At 47.1% G+C, this 7,193-nt stretch overlaps 1 long non-coding RNA gene across 1 annotated transcript; it reads left to right on the top strand.

The window, feature by feature from the left end:
- The first annotated feature begins 2,801 nt into the window (after positions 1-2,801).
- LOC311529651 lies at positions 2,802-6,886 on the top strand. Its single transcript, XR_014713853.1, has 2 exons — positions 2,802-2,948; positions 4,402-6,886. It is a non-coding gene; the product is annotated as an uncharacterized lncRNA (long non-coding RNA).
- The last annotated feature ends 307 nt before the right edge of the window (positions 6,887-7,193 follow it).

The raw sequence follows: 7,193 nt of genomic DNA, 5'->3' as shown, positions 1-7,193 counted from the left end.
TCGCACCAGTGCTAGTTGGAGTAGATGGCCTCTGCAGTGTCTATGGGAGAGACTCGGGTTACACTTTTCTCTGAGCAAAGCTTGTGCTCCACCGTGTCTTCCAGAGAAGTTTGCAGCTCCATCAAATGCACAAGCAACCATGTGTCTGGGGTCCCACTGACAAGCATTTAACTCTAAGATGTGGGTTGTCACAGATGCAGCCGATGTGTCTATAACTTGAAGATCTAGAAATGCATCTACTGGTCTACCACTGACATCAAGATAATGTACACAATGACTTAATACTTGATGACCATTTGCATCTGTGCATTCATCAGCCATGTATGCAAATTTTTTGAATGTGGTGAGAGAGTTCTTCACTTTTTCAACTGTTGAGTCTTTCATTGTTGCACCGCATGCTTCTAGCCAGTCAGTGGAGTTTCTTGCAGAAAGACAGTGAGCATTTTCTGGTCTTGTTCAGAACCAGTGTTCATCTTCAGGATGAACAAATGACAATGCACTTAACATCGGCCTCCAGTCTGCGGTGTATGGTATCTCTTGCTTAAATAGAAAATATGATACCACAGCCATGTTTGTTCGCATGAACGGTGTTGTATCTCCAGCATTCTTAACAGACTCATTAAGTACTTCTAAAATTGGCTTTGAAAGTGGGCTTATAAGGCTTTCTGCATGTCCAGAGGCCTAGTGTTTTGCTGCCTTTTCAGGTAGTTTGTCGGCATTGGCTTTGCTGATCAGTCTGACAAACCAAGCTCCTCCACTTTTACCAATTGTAGCATTGGGAAGCTTTCCTTCTTCGGAAGCTTCTTTGCAAGAGGTGCACCAGTAGCCATCTTTCGTAACTTCAATAAATGGGAACACTTGGACCAACAAACATCAGGAAATGCCTTTAGGTTTTGGAGACACTGTTTCTTCAGTAGGTAGCTATATTTGTGCTTCGGGCTGGTCGGATGTAGATACACCACTTGAACCTTCAGACGACATGTTGATATATTCTTGGTTCTTGACGTGTTCTTCACCTTGGTTAGTTTTTGAGGCCTTTGAGTGAAAAAAATTGTTGTATTTTTGTCTTTTCATTTTCACTTTGACCTGCAACATATAAAAGAGATCTGAATAAAATCAATGTTTTGTTAGGATAATGCAAAATACACCAAAACACATAACAGGTCTAGATTTCTAAAAAAAATAGAATTTAAAGAAAAATGTATTTAATTTAAATTGACTTTTGAAAAGTAAGCCATCATTGGATAAGAGGGAAGTCCTCTCATGGATCAGTAACTGGTTAAAAGATGGGAAGCAAAGGGTAGGATTAAATGATCAGTTTTCAGAATGGAGAGAGGTAAATAGTAGTGTCCCAGAGGGGTCGGTACTGGGCCCAGTCCTATTCAACATATTCATAAATGATCTGGAAAAATGGGTAAAAACAGTGAGATGGCAAAATTTGCAGATGACACAAAACTATTGAAGATAGTGAAGTCCAAAGCAGACTGTGAAGAGTTACAAAGGGATCTCACAAAACTGGGTGACTGGGCAACAAAATGGCAGATGAAATTCAATGTTGATAAATGCAAAGTAATGCACGTTGGAAAACATCATCCCAACTCTACATATACAGCGATGGGGTCTAAATTAGCTGTTACCACTCAAGAAAGATCTTGGAGTCATTGTGGATCGTTCTCTGAAAACAGCCACTGAATGTGCAGTGGCCATCAAAAAAGCCAACAGAATGTTGGGAAGCATTAGGAAAGGGATAGATAATAAGACAGAAAATATCATATTGCCTCTCTATAAATCCATGGTACGTGCACACCTTGAATACTGTGTGCTGCTCTGGTCACCCCATCCCCCAAAAAGATATATTGGAATTGGAAAAGGTAGAGATGGGCAACTAAAATGATTAGGGGTATGAAACAGGAGGAAAGATTAAAATGACTGGGAATTTTCATCTCAGAAAAGAGACAACTAAGGGGGGATTATGATAGGGGGTCTATAAAATCTTGAGTGGTGTGAGGAAAGTGAATAAGGAAATGTTATTTAATCCTTCACATAACACAAGAACTAGCAGTCACCTGTTGGGAACACTGGGGCATGGCCACTAGGTAACTCGAGGGGATGGAAGACCACGAGTGTTGATGAAGCCCCCTCGCACTAGGCCCCGGTGTCCTTGCCCCCCCCCCCACTCCTGCCTGGAGGCACTCGCAGCAGCTCTGCGTGCTAGGCCCAAGTGTCCTTGGCCCCCCCGCCTGGAGGCACACACAGCAGTTATGCTGAGAATCTGCAACAGTATGTTGCAGAGTCAGACTGCCTGAAACTAAGCAAGGCCAAACAGGGGAGATATGGAAGAACAATGCTGAATAAAGCAGCTTTATGTATAGTTTAACAAATGATACAGAGAATCAGGGAACTAGCTGGGAACTGGATTGGCTGGCTATATGGATACTTGGAGCAGCTTGCTATTGGATAAGTATGCTGGGAAAAAGGATGTATAAAAGCCTGTGTAACTTCCTGCTCTGTTGTACAGGATTTGAGATTCAAATCTCCCTGTACCTTTTTGAAGCTTCAAATAAACTTTTCTGCTTCTCCACCCCGTTGTGATTATTGGGTGCAGCACACCGGGTAATGAACCAACTCAAGCTGTTGTTCAGCCTCTCGGCACTGGGTGCCGGCAACAGCTTTTGGCATCCCTGGGTGGGCTACGAGGCTGCAATTTAGCCTTGCCCGGACCCCTCCTGGAGGTCGAGGATTGCGGCGAGAACCGACGCCCAGCGCGCACCGGTGAGTTCATCGGGGGCCTCAGAGGAGACGTGATTTGATCGACCCCAGAGGGCACAACGGTGCAACGCACTCATATAGTGGAGAAGCTGTTGTGGACGGCAGTGAAGAACCGGTCCCTTAGACGTGGGGGAGCAGCAGCTGCAGGACGGCGGTGAAGAACCGGTCCCTTGGATAAGGTAGTATCCTTTTAAAATCCGGATTATATGCTCTGTTGGAACCTGGGGACGCCCAGAGTTACCCTGTAGGTATGGGACAGGGACAGAACTCGGGGGTTAGGGCACGGTGTACGCCCCTAGAGTGCATTCTAGCAAACTGGAAGGTATTTGGTGCGGATCCGATGACTAAGAGCCAATTAAAATGATTCTGTACAGTTGACTGGCCTCAATATCAACTAGAGGACCAGGAGTGGTGGCCACCAGGAGGGTCAATTAATTACAACACGATCCTTCAGTTACTCCTGTTCTGTCAGAGAACAAGGAAATGGAATGAACATATGTATGCGCATTTGTCTGACTTTATGTACTCGACCAGATATTTTACAGTGCTGTAATCTGACTCCAACTGGTTCGGTAGCAGCTAATGTTAGTCCCCAGACCCCCACCCCCACTGTAATGGCAGAGCCGGTGTCCCCTTCGGCCCCTACACCCACACCTTGTAAGTCCCCAATGGTTGGCCTATACCCCTTAATCACCGAAGTACTGTAATAGATGGGCAAAGGAGGGCGGGTTATGCTGTCGTGACCCTCCATGACACTGTGGAAGCTGAAGGTTTGCCTGCTGGGACCTCTGCCCAGCTTGCCGAACTAATAGCCCTGACCCGTGCACTTGAACTGTCAAAAGGAAAGCGGGTCAACATTTTTACTGATTCAAAGTATGCTTTTGGTGTGCTGCATGCTCATGCTGGCAGGGAAGCACTTATCCAGCTAATGGGAAAATACTTTATCACTTCCGGACTCCGACCCCTGGCTGCCCAGGTACAAGCGGACTGCTTAGTCTGCCAAAAGAATAACCCCCGACCGGGACATCCTGTGCCACCAGCTGCCCTAGAACCCACTCCGGGCCCCGGACAAGTGTGGCAAATAGACTTTACTGAGTTTCCCCGGACCCAAGGGTTCAAATATCTCCTTGTTATAGTGGATCGGTTCAGCGGATGGCCAGAAGCCTTCCCATGCCGTAACTGCACTGCCAGGACAGTGGCCCTCAAGTTTGTTAAGGAGCTCATTCCTCGCTTTGGACTCCCCCTGTGGATGGAATCTGACAATGGGACACACTTCACGTCAAAAATCATCCAAAGCATCTCACATGCCTTACAGATCCCCTGGAAACTCCATACGCCCTGGAGACCGCAAGCCAGTGGGGTAGTGGAGCGTACCAATCAGACTCTTAAATGACATCTCTCAAAAGTGTGCCAAGAAGCCTCACTGCGATGGCCTGATGCTTTGCCCCTCGTCCTACTCCGTATCCGCGTTCTCCCAAAGGGTAGATTCGGGCTCAGTCCCTTTGAAATTATGTTTGGAAGGGCATGGCCCATGAATGGCACCCCGGTTCTGTCAGGGGAATGGGAGTTGGGTAATGGTTTTTTGTCACAGTATATGTGTTCCCTGTCTGCTGTTCTCTTGTCTCTTCACAGGTATACCAAGGATTCCCAGCCTCTCCCCTTGGACTCTCCCGTTCACTCCTTACAGCCCGGTGACTCTGTGCTTGTTCGCACCTGGAAAGACGAGCCTCTCCAGGAAAAGTGGAAAGGACCCTATGCCGTCCTGCTGGTCTCCCATACAGCGGCAAAGATCGAGGGACAAGAACTGGATCCATCACTCTCGTCTGAAGGCAGTACCCGCCCCCTCGTCAGCAGAACAGTGGACTGTCCAACCTGCTGACTCCTCATCTAGTGACGATCTCGGGCTAAAGCTACTATTTAAAAGACACAAATAGCGGGCACCTTAATGCTAAAATGGGCCCACCCAGGTACTGGAGACCCTGGGTTGGGAAGACTCTGGTAATAATTAATTGGGTAACATTGTTATTTTTTGTATTGGTATTTCCAAACTGTGCATATCGGGAGCATAACTCCTTTGTTTTGCTTGCGCACCATGTTGCTAATTTAACAAACCAGACTGATTGCTGGGTGTGTGCTCCAACTCCACTATCCCCAAAACGGGAATGCCCCTTGACATGCTGCCCTTGACCCTAGCAGAATTAGCCGCCACCAAAGAGCAGGAAAGAACGAACTCACCGTTCTGGAACAAGACCTCTTTACAGCCAGCCACCTATCAGGACCAGGAGTATTCAGTTGCAGTACTCACTGAGGGAGTGTTATGTTTTACCCGAAACCAATCTGATCACTATGGGCATCCTGTGGGAAAGAGCTCCTGTGTTATTACACAGTGGGCTGATGGGTATTGGATAAAGACCAACAGGGGAGGCCAACGGTGTGGGTGTAATGGTTCCTCCCCTTTTAGGGAAACACTTACAAATAATCTTACCACAAAAAAGGGGTTTGGAAATGTAACTTGCCGTCCAGTTAATATCTCCAATGTAGCAAGCCAATGGTGGGTTTGTAGTGGTCCCTATGGCGAGTGTAATTTGAACGGCACAATTAGAAATGCCCCCACTTGTACCCAATCAGGAGGATGGGATGCCCCCCTAGGGGCATATGAACTGTTTGGAAAAGCAGCCTTAAATATCCCAGGAATCCCCTTAAGAAACAGTCCTTATTGGGCCCTACAGGGTCACTATTTTGTATGTGGCCGAAAGGCTTACAAGGTGCTGCCAGCCAGCTGGACAGGTAGCTGTTATATAGCTCATGGAGTTCCTCATCTTTCCATAACTGCCACACTGCCCAAAGGAAAGATTAGAAATGCCCGAGACACCTCTGTTGAGTCATGAGAAAAGACCCTGCGGCGACTGACTAAGGCATTGGAGGGAATTATGAAGAATCCCCTCACAACCGAGAAGCTGGTAGGGTGCTCTGTACTGGGAATAGCACCACTGTTTACCGGGCCAGCCCTGGCATGTATAGGCCGCTATACTGTAAGGCTGCAGATGGTACTTGAGAAAGTGGCCTTAGAGTTAGAGGACTCGGTTAGTGATTTAGGGTCAGCAGTAAAAACATTAAATAAAGAGGTACAGCAGCTCAGGACGTTTTCCCTCCAAAACAGGCTGGCTTTGGACTATCTCTTGGCATCCCAAGGAGGGGTTTGTGCCCTCATCGGGCCCCGATGTTGTGTATATGTAAATGATAGCAGTTATGAGATCTATGAAAAGGTGGTACAGGCTGAGGCCCAGGCCCGAGCCGGAGCACAGGTTGCCTATACTGCCCCAGAGAACGATTGGTTGCAAACCTTGTTTTCAGGCTGGGGTTTGTCGTCCTGGCTTGGTGGTTTATTTAGCCTGCTATTGAAATTTCTCTTTCCTGTATTGCTTGTATTACTGGTATTATGCTGTGCGGTATCATGTGTCAGGGCCCTTTTGCAAAAGTTAATAAGTCATTCTCTTCAGGGCTATCACAAAGTGCTTATGCAAAGTTATATTGTAAAGAAATAAGTAGCCCAAGTGAGAAAACTCAGAGCCAAGGCTGTTGAGTGTTCTCAAAGGGGGGAGTTGTTGGGAACACTGGGGCATGGCCACTAGGTAACTCGAGGGGATGGAAGACCACGAGTGTCGATGAAGCCCCCTCGCACTAGGCCCCGGTGTCCTTGCCCCCCCTCCCCCTCCTGCCTGGAGGCACTCGCAGCAGCTCTGCATGCTAGGCCCAAGTGTCCTTGGCCCCCACTCCTGGAGGCACACACAGCAGTTATGCTGAGAATCTGCAACAGTATGCTGCAGAGTCAGACTGCCTGAAACTAAGCAAGGCCAAACAGGGGAGATATGGAAGAACAATGCTGAATAAAGCAGCTTTATGTATAGTTTAACAAATGATACAGAGAATCAGGGAACTAGCTGGGAACTGGATTGGCTGGCTATATGGATACTTGGAGCAGCTTGCTATTGGATAAGTATGCTGGGAAAAAGGATGTATAAAAGCCTGTGTAACTTCCTGCTCTGTTGTACAGGATTTGAGATTCAAATCTCCCTGTACCTTTTTGAAGCTTCAAATAAACTTTTCTGCTTCTCCACCCCGTTGTGATTATTGGGTGCAGCACACCGGGTAGCGAACCTACTCATGCTGTTGTTCAGCCTCTCGGCCCTGGGTGCCGGCAACACACCCAATGAAATTAATAGGCAGCAGATTTTAAAAAAAAAACAAAAGGAAGTACTTCTGCACACAACATACCAAAGTCAGCCTATGGAACTCTTTGCCAGGGGATGCTGTGAAGACCAAAACTATAACAGGATTTAAAAAACAACTAGATAAATTTTGGAGAATAGGTCCATCAGTGGCTATTAGCCAAGATGCGGGGGGATGCAACACCATGCTCTGAG

Source organism: Lepidochelys olivacea, assembly GCF_965140295.1.
Source record: "Lepidochelys olivacea isolate rLepOli2 genome assembly, chromosome: 13".
NCBI classification, from domain to species: domain Eukaryota; kingdom Metazoa; phylum Chordata; order Testudines; family Cheloniidae; genus Lepidochelys; species Lepidochelys olivacea.
Note: the sequence above shows the minus strand (reverse complement) of the source record. Positions and strands in the feature narration are given on the sequence as shown.